Raw genomic sequence first — 17664 nt, forward strand, 5'->3', positions numbered from 1 at the left:
GGGGGAATGAAACGACAATAAATGGCCGGCCGTGGTGGCCAAGCGGTTAAAGGCGCTACAGCATGGAACCGCGCGGCCGCTACGGTCGCAGGTTCGAATCCTGCCTCGGGCATGGATGTGTGTGATGTCCTTAGGTTAGTTAGTTCTAAGTTCTAAGTTCTAGGGGACTGATGACCTTAGAAGTTAAGTCCCATAGTGCTCAGTGCCATTTTTGAACGACAATAAACAATAGAAAAAAGCATATAATAAGAGGGATTAACTTCATAATACAATTTCTTATTTTTTAAACGATATTTTTTTCCACAAGACACTAGCAACTTACTTCAATTTACTTACTGAAAGAGTTTGGATTCCTTTGCCTTTTGCGCACCATACCGATCGGTTCAAAATATGCGTCACGCCTTGTAGAGCCGGGTGGGGAGGAAATGGCATAAAACCCTAGGATGTTGGATTCAAGGCTCCATGCCATGCGAAGAGGAAAGAAAAAGAATTCAATATCTTCTGTAGGCAGTTGAATGACGCGTTACACAACTGGAAAGAAATTAAACTGTCAGGAGCGACACGCAAGGGGAAGATCGAAAAGAAGTGAAACAGTGGAGCTCAGGTTGTAATAACTTAACATAGGATGTTAAAGGGAAAGGGAATCAACAGCATTAAGGAGCAGAGACAAGTCGAGTGTAGGGAAGCGAGACAGTCAATCGAGCGTGACAAGCAGCGCCAACGATAAAAAGGACGTTTTTTCTTAAAAATGGCTGCTGTTATTCATTCCTAACGATCCTGTCAAAGTGTGTTTGCGTACCTCATAGCTCACCATGCACGTGAAAATCTGTTCCACATTCTGATGTCTCTCGAGCATTGCATTTCTTTCTGCTACAGTTTCCTCTGATGCCGAAGTCATTAAATATTATTAATATTTGCAGCTAGTTTCTTCAGTTGCTAATAATTTCAATTATGTTTTATCATGAAGATATGAAAATTTTTCTCTTTTGTAACTGAAATTTGTTAAGTAACAGACATGTTCCGCCTATTCAGGTTAGGCATCTTGTGTATACGAGTATTACAGACGAATGAAGAAGCCTGACTTGAATATGCGAAACATACACTACTGGCCATTAAAATTGCTACACCAAGAAGAAATGCAGATAATAAACGGGTATTCATTGGACAAATATATTATACTAGAACTGACATGTGATTACATTTTCACGTAATTTGGTTGCACAAATTCTGAGAAATCAGTACCCAGAACAACCACCTCTGGCCGTAATAACGGCCTTGATACGCCTGGGCATTGAGTCAGACAGAGCTTGGATGGCGTGTACAGGTACAGCTGCCCATGCAGCTTTAACACGATACCACAGTTCATCAAGAGTAGTGACTGGCGTATTGTGACGAGCCAGTTGCTCGGAAACCATTGACCAGACGTTTTCAGTTGGTGAGAGATCTGGAAAATGTGCTGGCCAGGGCAGCAATTGAACATTTTCTGTATCCAGAAAGGCCCGTACAGGACCTGCAACATGCGGTCGTACATTATCCTGCTGAAATATAAAGTTTCGCAGGGATCGAATGAAAGGTAGAGCCACGGGTCGTACACACATCTGAAATGTAACGTCCACTGTTCAAAGTGCCGTCAATGCCAACAAGAGGTGACCGAGACGTGTTTTACTGACTGTGGCGTCTAACATTCGAGTCCTTCTACGTAGCGTCTCTACTACACTGTAGTAGACAGTTCCGAGACATCTTGTTTCTCCTGGTCAACTCATTTTATAGGCTTCTTTTTACCGTTTCCTTTCCGGTATCTCCTCATTTCAAATTTTGCTGTGTAATTTATTTTTAATATTTTTCTCTAAGTTTCCATTTTAAATCCTTCTGCTTTTTTTGCACACTCCACAATACATTAATATGAGATGATGTGTTAAGGAAGAAGTTTCAAGAACTCTACCCTATTTTACATAACATATGTTACGTAGAATTTTTTTTAAATAAAATTTTATTTACTGTATCGGTTTCTTATGTCTCTTTTGCTTCACAGACTGACTGTAATACGGCTAATCCTTAACTCTCTAGTTTTTACACTGTCTTCCCAATTATGTTGCTTAACAGTTCTTCCAGGACATATACAACAATGATTCGTTACTTGTGATCGACTTTCGTCTTGGTAGGTGTCTTCTTCGAAGTACAGTCGTCTGGCGGCGCGTGGCGGACCGTTCCAAGTAAACAATAGCAAGAATAATTTCCTATCTCTGTAGTATGTTGCAGAGACATGGGAGTGTGTGACTGAGGGTAGGGTATGTGTTTCCATTCTTAGGGAGCGTCGAAAGCGAAGGTAATGTCCACCTACTCAAGATACTAGTCTGTTCTTTCTTTTAGTGATTACAACCGAGCGCACGAGAAGCGCAACGATAAGGCTTCCAAACGGAGATATCCAGCGATGTAAGTGAATTTGTCAATGGGAAGATTCTTATGGCCCGGCGCCTCGGACCGAGCATCTCGGAAACGGCGAAGATGGTCCGCTGATCGCGTGCTTCTGTCGCTGGCATCTATGGAAAGTGGCTGAACCACGGTGAAGCCTAGCCGACAGGGAGCTGAACGTCCACGCCGCATCACAGCAGGTGGAGATCCGGAGGCTTGCCCGCTCTGTAAGCAGGACGGGTGGCGGTGAGTGGCAGGTTTTAAGATCAGAGTGGTGAAGGCAAGTTTCAGAGCGCTCCGTTCAAGAGACATTGTTGAACATGAGGCTCCGCAGCACACCCCTACATGTTCTCGTGTTACGACTGCAGTGGGTATGGGATCATCATAATTGCTCTGTGGCATGTTCTAGCAGGTAAGTGCCCGTGTACGAGTCCAGAATGGTGCTAACGTGGTTTGAGGGGATAGATAGCGAAGCCAGACTGACGTATTGAGCCCCTATTTCTCTTTGTTTTAAAACAATGGAACACGTTGGGATGCTATCGGGTGCCAGTTCCAAGCCCAGAAATAATAATTGTGCGACCTGATGTCACATACGTACAGGAACCTTTAAACTTGTCGATTCCATGCTACGCATAATGCTTCTACACTCCTGGAAATTGAAATAAGAACACCGTGAATTCATTGTCCCAGGAAGGGGAAACTTTATTGACACATTCCTATGGTCAGATACATCACATGATCACACTGACAGAACCACAGGCACATAGACACAGGCAACAGAGCATGCACAATGTCGGCACTAGTACAGTGTATATCCACCTTTCGCAGCAATGCAGGCTGCTATTCTAGCATGGAGACGATCGTAGAGATGCTGGATGTAGTCCTGTGGAACGGCTTGCCATGCCATTTCCACCTGGCGCCTCAGTTGGACCAGCGTTCGTGCTGGACGTGCAGAACGCGTGAGACGACGCTTCATCCAGTCCCAAACATGCTCAATGGGGGACAGATCCGGAGATCTTGCTGGCCAGGGTAGTTGACTTACACCTTCTAGAGCACGTTGGGTGGCACGGTATACATGCGGACGTGCATTGTCCTGTTGGAACAGCAAGTTCCCTTGCCGGTCTAGGAATGGTAGAACGATGGGTTCGATGACGGTTTGGATGTACCGTGCACTATTCAGTGTCCCCTATACGATCACCAGTGGTGTACGGCCAGTGTAGGAGATCGCTCCCCACACCATGATGCCGGGTGTTGGCCCTGTGTGCCTCGGTCGTATGCAGTCCTGATTGTGGCGCTCACCTGCACGGCGCCAAACACGCATACGACCATCATTGGCACCAAGGCAGAAGCGACTCTCATCGCTGAAGACGACACGTCTCCATTCGTCCCTCCATTCACGCCTGTCGCGACACCACTGGAGGCGGGCTGCACGATGTTGGGGCGTGAGCGGAAGACGGCCTAACGGTGTGCGGGACCGTAGCCCAGCTTCATGGAGACGGTTGCGAATGGTCCTCGCCGATACCCCAGGAGCAACAGTGTCCCTAATTTGATGGGAAGTGGCGGTGCGGTCCCCTACGGCACTGCGTAGGATCCTACGGTCTTGGCGTGCATCCGTGCGTCGCTGCGGTCCGGTCCCAGGTCGACGGGCACGTGCACCTTCCGCCGACCACTGGCGACAACATCGATGTACTGTGGAGACCTCACGCCCCACGTGTTGAGCAATTCGGCGGTACGTCCACCCGGCCTCCCGCATGCCCACTATACGCCCTCGCTCAAAGTCCGTCAGCTGCACATACGGTTCACGTCCACGCTGTCGCGGCATGCTACCAGTGTTAAAGACTGCGATGGAGCTCCGTATGCCACGGCAAACTGGCTGACACTGACGGCGGCGGTGCACAAATGCTGCGCAGCTAGCGCCATTCGACGGCCAACACCGCGGTTCCTGGTGTCTCCGCTGTGCCGTGCGTGTGATCATTGCTTGTACAGCCCTCTTGCAGTGTCCGGAGCAAGTATGGTGGGTCTGACACACCGGTGTCAATGTGTTCTTTGTTCTTTTTTCCATTTCCAGGAGTGTATATTCAGTTCCACGGCTGTGGAGAAAATGGTCATAACTGCAGTATCACATTGTGGGAGACGCACACACAAAGGTGCCCAGGTAACCACCAACAATAGAACTTTAATAATAACAAAAGAAACCGAGCTGCCGAGTAAAGGAGACGTGAAGATCGTCCTGATCTGACGAAAGCTTATCACGAACACGATAACAGTTCTTGGATGTGCAAACTAAACACACCGTCGGTCACCATCGAGAAACAGTGCAGTAGGCCGAGTCTGTATACGTGACACTGACTATGTCTCTAGTCTGCATACGTGCCAGTGGCTATGTCTGGTTCCACGGCTAGCGATGCGCTCTGACGAATAGACTGGCTGCCACTGTCGAGCCGACAAGTCGAGGTCGAGACTAGAAACAACATTGACTAGGCGCTGTGCTGTAAGGCTCTGAGCACTATGGGACTCAACTGCTGAGGTCATTAGTCCCCCAGAACTTAGAACTAGTTAAACCTAACTAACCTAAGGACATCACAAACATCCATGCCCGAGGCAGGATTCGAACCTGCGACCGTAGCGGTCTTGCGGTTCCAGACTGCAGCGCCTTTAACCGCACGGCCACTTCGGCCGGCGCTGCGCTGTAAGGGCCACCCAGCGGGGAAACATCACGAAGCTATTTCGTGGCTCGTGGTCGCGAGCTATTGCCGGTTGTAGCAGGCGAATATGGCGCCCCCGTATACTGCAGCGGCTGTAGCGAGCATGAGGTGCCGAGTTTGAGTTGCAGGTGCCTTGACATGGAGGCAAGCTGCAGCCCTGTGACGTGCGGCGTGTGGCTGAATCATAAGGCGTCAGCCATATCCTACAATAATATTGTGTATTATGCAAATTGAAGGTTGAGGGGAGAGTACAGAAAGAGAAGAGAAGGAACTAATGCTATCAGCTGCGTCGGGACGTTATGATGAATCAGCGGCGATGAGTGAAAATGTATGCCGGGCTCGAACCCGGAATAGGCAGTTTCAATAACCACTGCGCCACCCGGACACACAAAAGCTAAGACTTTCTCGGCACGATTCCCGGCCTACCCACATTCCCAAATAACGCCACCTATCCGCAGTCCTTGTCCATGTCCTCCATGATAACTAATTTTAGATTCCCGCTGAAACTCACACGTAAATGTGCATCCAAACTGAGTGTTGTGGGTTCATTGCCAATCGAGGCACACCAGGTACGTGAATGTGGACATGTCCGAAAGAACAGACACCACAAATTCATGTAATAAATAATGATTTGTCTTATCGGCGTATATGACAGAAAGACCCTATGCAGATGACGATAAAAGATATTTCGTACTTGAATATATGCCTTGAAGTGGACGCTATTTTTTATCTACGTGGGGTAAACGGTTGGGACAGCGAAATTGTCATACGCTGTAATAGAGATACATTGAATTTAGCCAGCAGGGTTTCGCCAGACTCTCTCTTCCAAAGATTCCTGTTTAATTTCCATCCGCGTCTCTGAAACACTTTCGTACGGCCTATGCTGACTGTTATGATCCTAGCAGTGCATTCTCGAAATCGGCCGGTGTCAGCTGCCATGCCTTCTTGACGAGGGCTCCAAATGCTGGCGTAGTATGGTAGTGACTGCTTCCCGATTTCCTTTAGAGGGGCATTCTTCTTTTCCAAGAAAGTTTTCAACAAATCCAAGTATTTCATTGTCCTTCGCTATTACTAATTTTACTTGGACACATCATTTCATATCGCTTCGTAGTACACTCTTAAACATTTAAACTACGTGAGGGCGTATGTGTGATACATATATTTCACACAGTGGACAGGTGGAATGTAGTTTGTGTTAGTAACACCTACGTTCCAACTTTTAATTAGTGAAAGTCGGGTTCGTTCTCTTTTTTACGAGTGGTGTCTTCCACTCAAAAATGTGAAGAGAGAGCTACCTTTCAGGAAACCAAGTGGGAACCTTTCCCAAGCTGTTGAGCATTTTCTTATGAACATTCCGTGATGATGCTTCTTGTGCACCACTGCTGACAGCGCTGCTGATATTATCTCAAAAATGTTTATATACTGTAAATCAACCCTCCTAGTACTTCTGGGGTCAATATGACCCCATAAGCTCATTGGAAAATATTTCTCTGCCTTGTTTTCAAAACAATTATTTTCAAAGTATTTGACTTTCTCCCTTTGATTCAATTGAATCCAGTGATATTTCGATCATTTTGATATTTACAACACGATAAAATTTATAAAGAGTTTTGCACTGAGTGCTATTAAGGTCAGTATGACCCCCAAATTAAGCTGTTTGTTTCTTGAATGTACCACTTGTGAAAATAGTATTCTGAATCTTATGTTGAGTATCTATTATACGAAACAATGAAAATATTATTTCCAGTTTCTTGGGCCTATTGTTAGGGGTTCTTTCATCAGCCGTTGCTATACCCTTTCTAGTACCGCTGGGGTCAGTATGACCTCAAAAGCACATTGGAAAATCATACCTGCCTTATTTTCAAAGCTTTTTTTTGAAACATGTGACTTTCTCTCTCTGAGTCAGTTGGATCCAGTGATGTGCTCAGTTTCACATTTACAAAACATTAAAATTTCATGGTTGGCCGGCCGGTGTGGCCGAGCGGTTCTAGGCACTTCAGTCTGGAACCGCGCGACCGCTACGGTCGCAGGTTCGAATCCTGCTTCGGGCATGGATGTGTGTGACGTCCTTAGGTTAGTTAGGTTTAAGTAGTTCTAAGTTCTAGCGGACTAATGACCTCAAATGTTAAGTTCCATAGTGCTCAGAGCCACATTCATGGTTTTTTGCGCTGTGTACTATTGGGGTCGTTAAAATACTGCCAATATATCCGTTGTAAATTACTTGCGATTTTCTTGACAACAGTGGTATACGGTGAGACAAAAAAATCCTGGTAGTAGGAGTGTTAACGCCATTAGTGGTCCTGTTCCACTCTTTGGAACACACACGATGCGACGTTAGTTCCTGCTGAGTAGTCATCGCCCGGATTGAAATACGGAGTTAAATGTGGCTCTAAAGCTTCACTCTCTTATCTGCGTGGGTAAGATGTACATTGGTATTGTGTTTAGTATGCGTAGAATTAATATATTTTTTGTGAAACCTAAGATCGCTTGATTTTAAGAGCTTTTTTCCAGTTACTAATACTATTCTTCATATTAGCATTACACTTTGCGTATACGTTCACGGACATGTCTCATCAACATTTTGAGAACAAAGTGTAGATACATTAAAAAATTCCATATGGTTTGTCTCGAAATGTCGATTACACGTGAATGTGAACATATACGCAAAATGTAATGACAATCTGAAGAGACAGCACGATTCTATCGAAACTAATAACTGGAAAGAATTAATATATTTTTTGTGAAACCCAAGATCGCTTAATTTGAAGACCTTTATTCCAATCACTAGGACTATTCTTCTTATTGTCATTACCCTTTGCGTATATGTTGACATACATGTGTCGTCTGCATTTTGAGAACACAGTGTAGATACATTAAAAATTCCATGTGGTTTGTCTCCAAATGTCGACGACACATGTGTGTGAAGATACACGCAAAGGGTAATGACAATATGAAGAACAGTCCTAGCAATTGGAATAAAGGTCTTAAAATCAAGCGATCTTAGCTTTCACAAAAAATATATATAAACAGAGATCGCCCCACCAACATGTGTAAGTTATGTGTGTAGAATGTGGTACAGTGGTGAAACAAGACGAGGCAGCTTAATAATTGATTCTGGTGAGAGTAATTTGTGCACCTGTCACAGCGAATTTCAGCACGTAGGCACAAGAACGTCCAGTGCTTCCGGTGTGTGGGTGTGTGTGTGTGTGTGTGTGTGTGTGTGTGTGTGTGTGTGTGTGTGTTACATGAATACATGGCCACACCCACACAGGACGCACCATTTCTAGTGGAATTCAGTCTGTGCTAGTGACACCTACCTTCCAAGTTACCTCCTCTTTTCATTTGCCTCTTATACACTTATGATCAGCACCGCTGCCTTCTTCACATTTTCCGTTGTCTCTTCCACGGTGCAGCTAGGCGACGTGGAGGATGTACCCGGTGTAGTTGGCGGCAGTCTGTGCGAAGCTTTGGGGCGAATTAGCGCAGGCGATGTTTAATTACTAGAAGTGCCGTCCACAGCTGACGGTGATGGACAGACGGCGGCCCTTTGCGCATTCTCCAGCACATGTTCGCCGCTGTCGCGCGTGGGTACACGATTTACCTACAGGACGTACCCAATTAATCCGGTGTCAGTTAACACACACCCATGACAGTCGGATATCTGCTCGAGGCTGATGTGATACTTTTGCAGTATTATTTAAGGAAAAAAATACTAAACGTGTGTGTTACAGACAGGTTTCCTGCTAGCAAATCCAAGCCTGTATTGCAAGAAGAGGCAAGTGTACTCTAAGACAAACGACGCACCACGGAGGACTTATTAGAATGGGACGGAAATCGGTAGATGTATGTTCGTGTACGGGCAAAGAAATGATTACAGTGTCAGAAAAATTAGATGATTTATTCAAGAGAAAGAGCTTCAGAAACTGAGCGAGTCAATAACGGGTTGGTCCACCTCTGGCCCGTATGCAAGCATTTATTCGGTTTGGAATTCATAAACTACTGGCTATTAAAATTGCTACACCATAAAGATGACGTGCTACAGACGCGAAATTTAACCGACAGGAAGAAGATGCTGTGATATGCAAATGATTAGCTTTTCAGAGCATTCACACAAGGCTGGCGCCGGTGGCGACACCTACAACGAGCTGACATGAGGAAAGTTTCCAACCGATTTCTCATACACAAACAGCAGTTGACCGGCGTTGCCTGGTGAAACGTTGATGTGATGCCTCGAGTAAGGTGGAGAAATGCGTACCATCACGTTCCCGACTTTGATAAAGGTCGGATTGTAGCCTATCGCGATTGCGGTTTATCGAATCGCGACATTGCTGCTCGCGTTGGTCGAGATCCAATGACTGTTAGCAGAATATGGAATCGGTGGGTTCAGGAGGGCAATACGGAACGCCATGCTGGATCCCAACGGCCCCGTATCACTAGCAGTCGAGATGACAGGCATCTTATCCGCATGTCTGTAACGGATCGTGCAGCCACGTCTCGATCCCTGAGGCAACATATGGGGACGTTTGCAAGACAACAGCCATTTGCACGAACAGTTCGACGACGTTTACAGCAGCATGGACTATCAGCTCGGAGACCATGGCTGCGGTTACCCTTGACGCTGCATCACAGACAGGAGCTCCTGCGATCCTGGTTGCACGAATGGCAAAACGTCATTTTTTCGGATGAATCCAGGTTCTGTTTACAGCATCATGATGGTTGCATCCGTGTTTGGCGACATCGCGGTGAACGCACATTGGAAGCATGTATTCGTTATCGCCATACTGGCGTTATCACCCAGAGTGATGGTATGGGGCGCCACTGGTTACACGTCTCGGTCACCTCTTGTTTGCATTGACGGCACTTTGGACGTTACATTTCAGATGTGTTACGACCCGTGGCTGTACCCTTGATTCGATCCCTGCGAACCCTACATTTCAGCAGGATAATGCACGACCGCATGTTGCAGGTCCTGTACGGGCCTCTCTGGATACAGAAAATGTTCGACTGCTGCCCTGGCCAGCACATTCTCCAGATCTCTCACCAATTGAAAACTTCTGGTCAATGGTGGCCGAGCAACTGGCTCGTCACAATACGCCAGTCACTACTCTTGATGAACTGTGGCATCGTGTTGAGCTGCTTGGGTAGCTCTACCTGTACACGCCATCCAAGCTCTGTTTAACTCAATGTTCCAGCATATCAAGGCCGTTATTACGGCCAGAGGTGGTTGTTCTGGGTACTGATTTCTCAGGATCTAAGCACCCAAATTGAGTGAAAATGTAATCACATGTGAGTTCTAGTATAGTATATTTGTCCAAAGAATACTTGTTTATCATCTGCCTTTCTTCTTGGTGCAGCAATTTTAATGGCCAGTAGTGTAGAATTGTTGGATGTCCTCCTGAGTGTACCGAGCCAAAATCTATCCAACAGGCAAGACAGATCGTCAAAACCCCCAGATAGTTGGATAGTTTTCACGTTTTCAACTGGGCAGAGATCCAGCGACCTCGCTGTCCAAGCTAGTGCATGGCATGCAAGAATACAAGCAGCAGAAACTTTCGGTGTGTCGGACTGGGGTTATCTTGCCGAAATGTAAGCCCAGAATTACTTGCAATGAAGGGCAACAAAATGCGGTGTAGAATATCGTCGACGTACTGCTGTACTGTAAGGATGCCACTGATGACAGCCAAAGAGGTCCTGCTATGAAAAGAAGTGACATCCCAGTCCTGGTTGTCGGGCCGTATGGCGGGCAACAGTCAGGTTGGTATCCTACCGATGTCTAGGGCGTCTGCATACATTTCTTCGGCCTGGAATCTCATTCACTGAAACTGAGTTTTCTTCAGTGATACCGAGCGAGGCGGTGCAGGACATAGCACACTGGACTCGCATTTCGGGAGGACAACGGTTCAATCCGTCGTCCTGCCATCATGATTTTGGTTTTCCATGATTTTCTTTAATCGGTTCATGCAAATGCAAGGATAGTTCCTTTGAAAGGGCACCGCTGACTTCCTTCCCCATTCATCCCTAATCCGATGAGACCGATGACCTCGCTATTTGGTCTCCTCCACCAAATCAACCCAACCTCCCCTCCCCCCTTCAGTATGAGACACGCTTCGAAATGAGCCACAATGAACAGCGAAGACGAGTGTGGAGACGCCCTGAACACCGGTGTGATCCCAAGCTGACTGTCCTCGCACGCCATACGGCCAAACAACCACAGGTGACGTTCTGGGATGCCATCTATTTTCATTGCAGCTACCCTTTGGAACCGTTACAGCGCAGCGGTACGTCAACGATAAACTATGCCTTTTTTTCCAGGTCAAGCCATCCCGGGCTTATTTCAGGAAGATAATGGCAGTCCGCGCACGTCGAGAGATTCTACTGCCTGCCTTCGTGCTTGCTGAACCCCACCTTGGCCAGGATGATCGTTGGATCTCTCCGTCATTGAGAACGTTTGGAGCATCCGACCAGACCTGGATTTTGACAATCTAACGGCAGACGGAATTTGGCACGGCATCCCTCAAGAGGATATCGAACAATTCTATCAATAAAAAGCCGAATAAGTGCTTCCATAAGGGTCAGAGGTGAACCAAAGAGTTATTGACTTGCTCAGTTTATAAAGATCCTACTCTTCCGTCGCATTCGAATAATTGATTCGTGGTGAGTCTTCTTTATTCTTTTTTCTTTTGTCTTATAGTGTATTACTCGATACAAGTGAGAGACCTTTGCCCAAAACGAGTAAACTGAAAGCTGAATGTGAGCTTGAATGTCGTCACCCTGGAACACACAGATGAACCGACGTAAAAACATCACTGTGAGAAGACCTTTTATAAAGTCACAGCAAGAAGTATATTGCGAAAATCAGGTATCTCCTAAGGGGGAGCTAGACCAAAGGTGCTGAGCGCCACAGCCCAGGCACTGTGCTTCTCCGCGGTAGTGTATCGTTGCTCCATGTGGTCCTGATCTGAACCTGCCAGAAAGGAAGGAAGGAAGAACATACCTTGCCTTCAAACGATTGTTCTCGATAAAGGAGACGCCCAGTGATGTCGAAAATTTGGATGAGCCCGAACCGCCTCAGCGTAGATATACCGGCAGTCAAGGCAAATTTGATCAGGTGGGGTCTCATGGACGAACGTGACACAAAATGTGATTGTCGCGGATATCCGGATTTGGAACATATATTGACCTGGCCTATCTCTCCCAGTAGATTCACCATGGATGAATTCTTTCAGGGAAGCAAGGAAGCACTGGACATGGCCCATTGGACGTAACACAGTTTTTGGCTGAAAACCTTGATCTACAAGCAGGAAAAGTAAAGCAAGTGTATTTCCTCCCACATACATTTCACGAAATGACGCTCACGGGGCAGTGTGAGAAATCAGATATTTTTTTTCCCCCTAGCATTTATTCTGTCTACCACGGGATCTACTTTTTCGTGATTTGGAAAATTTCTTTTTTTTTTATTTTATTTTCCGTATGGCCTATCTGACGCCGCAGTTGTCAAGATAAACTAATACAGGAAAATTGAGTGCCCTTTTTGTCTGTGAATCGTATAAACTGTGTTATGTGTGTTATCGTATTTTACTGTATGTGTACCGTCCTCTCTGAGGCAAATGAGCTAGGTGGTGCATTGGTCAGCAACTGAACTCGAGGGAGGACGACAGTTCAAATCCGCATCCCACCATTCAGACTTACATATTCCGTGATTTCTCTAAATCGCTCTTGGCAAAGGCCTGGATGGTTCCCTTGAAAGGGCACAGACTATTTCCTTCCCCATCCTTCAAACATTTCGAGCCTGTGATCCATTCCTAGTCATCTTTATGTCGACAGGACGTTAGACCCTAATCTTCCGTGTTCTTTTTTTTTTCCTTCCCAGAGGCGGAATTTGGTGGCCAGCGCGGTATTTGCCTGAACAAGCACGAGAAACCGCCTAAAAGTCACACTTGTTAGCTTGCCCGTGGAATCGATCTGGGTCATCTTCCTGCACAGCAAGCTAGCACACTAAGCGTTGTGCTGTTTGATCAGATCTGAGAAATTAGAGTTCATACTGAGACGTTATACCCACGCATTATTTATGAATGGAAACAGAGAAGAAGAAAATGATGATGTGGCGTGGGAAACTTTGGGAGTGAAAAGAATCTGGCGGTTCTTTGAGCGTAGATCCTTGATAACTATTAACTACATTTATTACTAAGATTCACTAACTCCGAATGCACACATGAAGTTGGAAAACTACGGAACTTAACGAAAAGATCTAATATAATACGGCACACAATAAAATAATTTGCCCCTTATAATTTCTTCAAATTTGCAGAAAAAATGACAAGAACAATAAGCCACTAATAACAGGCAACAGTAAAAGAATGACGAGAAAAACAAGCAATAATCAAATCTTGGCTGTGCGCCCTAACTAATACTATAATATCTATAACAAGAGAATATAACATAGGAACAGAATGCATTAAGTTACCAGCTGCTACCTCAGCCACGACAAATGAAGACAGCAACGCATTGAATGCCAGCAGTAAGGACAGATCAGACAAATTTTCTGAACGCAAATAACAATAAAATACAGATTCGCAGCCTTAATACACTGGGTTCTTCAGATGAAGCTCTTTTCTAAGACATGTTAGAATCGTTTTAAAGACACCTCATCCGATCTTTGTACCGGATTGTGACTGTGGATAAAAAAGTACAAAAAAATGGCTCTGAGCACTATGGGACTTAACTGTTGTGGTCATCAGTCCCCTAGAACTTAGAACTACTTAAACCTAACTAACCTAAGGACATCACACACATCCATGCCCGAGGCAGGATTCGAACCTGCGACCGTAGCGGTCACGCGGTTCCAGACTGTAGCGCCTAGAACCGCACGTCCACTGCGGACGGCTAAAAAAGTACACACAGCACTTAATAAACAGTGCAGTAGATGGAAGCAGCACCTCGCAAACAAGAAGATTAAATCATTTTCATAGAAGGGAGACTTGTCGTCAGTGTTGCAAATGAATCAGGGCTATACTTCTTGATTAACTTTTTAGTGTAATAATAACTGAGCATCAGGTTACCTTCCATTCAGAAAGCTGTTGGTTGCACTCCGCGACTGTGGTTGAAGCCCAATCAACAGGGACTTACATACATTGAGCGAAAATGATAGTGCATTGAGAATGGCTAGCTTCGAGCCGAAATCTAGATCTGCACAATAAAATTTAAAATAGGACGACTGACTCCTCCAATCTATAATTTACAAATAAGTGAACAGTTGTGTTTAAAATAATAGTGCATTGAGAATCGCTAGCTTATAGTCGAAATCTAGATTTGCACAATAAAATTCAAAATAGGACGACTGATTTCTGCAATCTATAATTTACAAATAACAGAACGGTTGTATTTATTCACATATAGAAAACATATATATTATGCACAGTTATGACTATATTAGTTTCGAACAAAACCTGGCCACTTACACTGCGGGAGAGTGTTTTTCTGTAGTTTCCAACGGCTACACTCTTCATTGAAGTCGACAACCCCCCCCCCCCCCCCCCCGAGCCTGCAAAAGAGACTAATTAGTATAAAATCCATGGGTAGTAGTAGCTGGTGATTGACAGGGTCATACGCTGCTAATAATTCGACGGATACCACTCCTGTCCTCTTCCGAGCTTCAAACCCGTCATCCATAAGCCGTGTGAGTTTCAGCTGCTCTGTATAACTTTTGCCAGGTCGAAATCCGTATTGCTGAGGTAGCAGTAAGGGGTCAGTTACAGAGATTTGCTATCAATCTTTCTAGCTATATGTAAAGATGACACAGTAGTGCGACTTGTCTAAAATTTTTTGGATTGTTTCCTCCTTTTCCCAGTTTCAGTAAAGCAGTCACTCAGCTCTTTCGCAATGTCTTTGGGATTTGGCTTCACCTCACACAGTTGTTGAAAAATTGGAGAATCCATTTCTTTTCTGTCAAGTCAAAGTTTTTAATTCAAGACAACTGGTTTTCCATTTTTGCTCTGTGTCATAGCCTTCTGTAATTCTTCCATGCTGAATGGCGTCGAAAGGTCACTATTCCACTCTTGCTCTTCTGCGATCAGTACCACTCAGCTCTTTTAGGCCCACTACATGAAAAAGTAAAGGATGTTACCCATACGAAGCAACTACTGTCTGTACCATTGCGATGCAGAATGCGATGACCGCATGATGCTACGGGATGTTGCTTGGACAGTGTGGGACAGCGTATCAGTTTTAACCGAGAACAACTGAAAGAGTTACGAGCGACCGAGAAAAGAAATCTGATAAAATCTTCGCGCCTCTTGGCGTTTCAGAATAGTACGACAGTACCATTTAACATTTCAGACTGGTATGACAGTCCATATAGTATTTCAGATTGGTAAGACAGATTAGCATTTCAGACTGGTATGTCAGTACCATTTAATGACTGAGCTGTGCTGAGGCTCAGGCTAACAGTTGATAGTAGGATAACGTTACCACTGCAGGAAAGATGTGAATAAATCGAAAAAGCAATGATCGTTAGGAGGACTGATTCTCCGTACAGAAAAGTCAAAACAGTCTTCGGTGAAATTAGAAGAAAGGATGGTTTTGTTAAGAGTGCTATGGGAATCCACTGTTAAACGCAGAAGGCAGAGCAGATAGGTTGGAAAAATACAATGAAGGCCTTTATGCGGCGGAGAACTCGTCTGATGAGGTAATACAAGAAGAAATTTGATTCGATAGCAATGACAAAGCGGATCTAGTTTTAGAGTCAGAATTTAAAAGAGCTGAGGAAGACTTGACATCTAATAAGACAGAAGGGATAGATAACATTCCATCGGAATTTCTAAGTTAATTGGAGGAAGGGGCAACCTAACGACTACTCAATATGCTGTGTAGAATGAAACAGACGACGTACCATAAACTGCAGGAAAAATATCATCTACACAATTCCAAAGATAGAAAGAGCAGATTAGTGCAAGAATTATCGCATAATCAACTTAACAGCTCATGCATTCAAGTTACTGACAAGAATAATGTACAGAAGAATGAGAAAGAGAATTGAGAATCTGATGAATGACAATTAGTTTGGCTTTCTGAAGGGTAAGGCACCAAAGAGGTAGGTTGACGTTGCGCTTGATAATGGAAGCAAGTCTGAAGATAAATAAAGACACCTTCATCGGATTTCTCGACCTGGAAAAAGCGTTCGACAATTTGAAATGCTGCAAGATGTAAGGGAATGTTAAGAAAAATAGGGAAAGGCGGGTAATATACAAAATGTACTAGAACTAAGGAAGAACAACAAAATTTGAAGACAAAGAACGAAGTGCTCGGATTAAAAAGGGTATAAGATAGGAATGCAGTCTTTAGCCCCTACTTTCAATTTGTACATCGAAGAAGCAATGATCAGTATAAAAGAAAATTTTAAGAGTGGGATATCGATGATAAGTTTCACTGGTGACATTGCTATTCTGGGTAAATATGAAGAACCATTGGAGGATCGAGGGAGAGAATGGACTGTCTAATGATTACAGAAAACTGATTGAGAGTAACCAGGAAAAAGACGAAGTAATAAGACGTATCAGAAACGAAAATTGTGAAGTAGACGAAGTTAAGGAATTCTGCTACCTTGGAAGCAAAATTACCCATGACGGACGAAGCAAGGAGGACATGAAAAGCAGACTATCACAGGCAAAGAGGGCATCCTGGCTATGAGGAAACACATTGGCCTCAAATATTGGCCCTAATTTGAAGAAGAAATTTACAAGAATATACGTTCGGAGCACAGCATTGCATAGTAGTGAATCATGTACTGCGGGAAGACCGGAACAGAAGAGAATCGAAACACTGGAGATGTGGTGCTACAGAAGAACGTTGAAATTTAGGTGGACTGATAAGATAAGGAGTGAGGAGGCTTTCCGCAGAATCGGCGAAGGAAGGAACATATGGTCAAGTGACAAAAAGAAGGAACAGGATAACAGGACGTGTTAAGGCATCAGGGAAGACAGAGATCTGAATACATCCGAAAAAATTAAAAAAGTCTGAAACCGGCATAGATTGACTAATTCAGACACTGTTGTTTGGTGACGGTACTGCAATTTGCCATTACTGACTGTGGACGATGAAAAGGATGTAGTTCTATAATTATTTTTATTGCGAAGCATTGCATCTTTCAACACGATCGAGCACCTGTTCATAATGCACGGCCTGTGGCGGAGTGGTTACACGACAATAACATCAACGAAAGGATAACGTTCTACGAATCGGGGCGTGGAATGTCAGAAGCTTGATTGTGGTAGGTAAACTAGAAACTCTCTGTATCCCACTTACTTTGCGTATTGAGTTTTCCTGACTAATGTCTTAAACTTCAGCCTACTCTTCATCACTGTTACATTGTGATCTGAGTCTGCTTCTTCTCCTGGGTAAGCATTACAATCCAGTATGTGATTTCGGAATCTCTGTCTGACCATGATGTAATCTAACTGAAATCTTCCCTAACCACACGACATTTCCCAAGTATACCTCCTCCTCTTGTGATTCTTGAATAGAGTATTAGCTATTACTAGCTGAAACTTGT

The sequence above is a fragment of the Schistocerca americana genome, chromosome 1 (genome assembly GCF_021461395.2).
Source record: "Schistocerca americana isolate TAMUIC-IGC-003095 chromosome 1, iqSchAmer2.1, whole genome shotgun sequence".
NCBI lineage: Eukaryota > Metazoa > Arthropoda > Insecta > Orthoptera > Acrididae > Schistocerca > Schistocerca americana.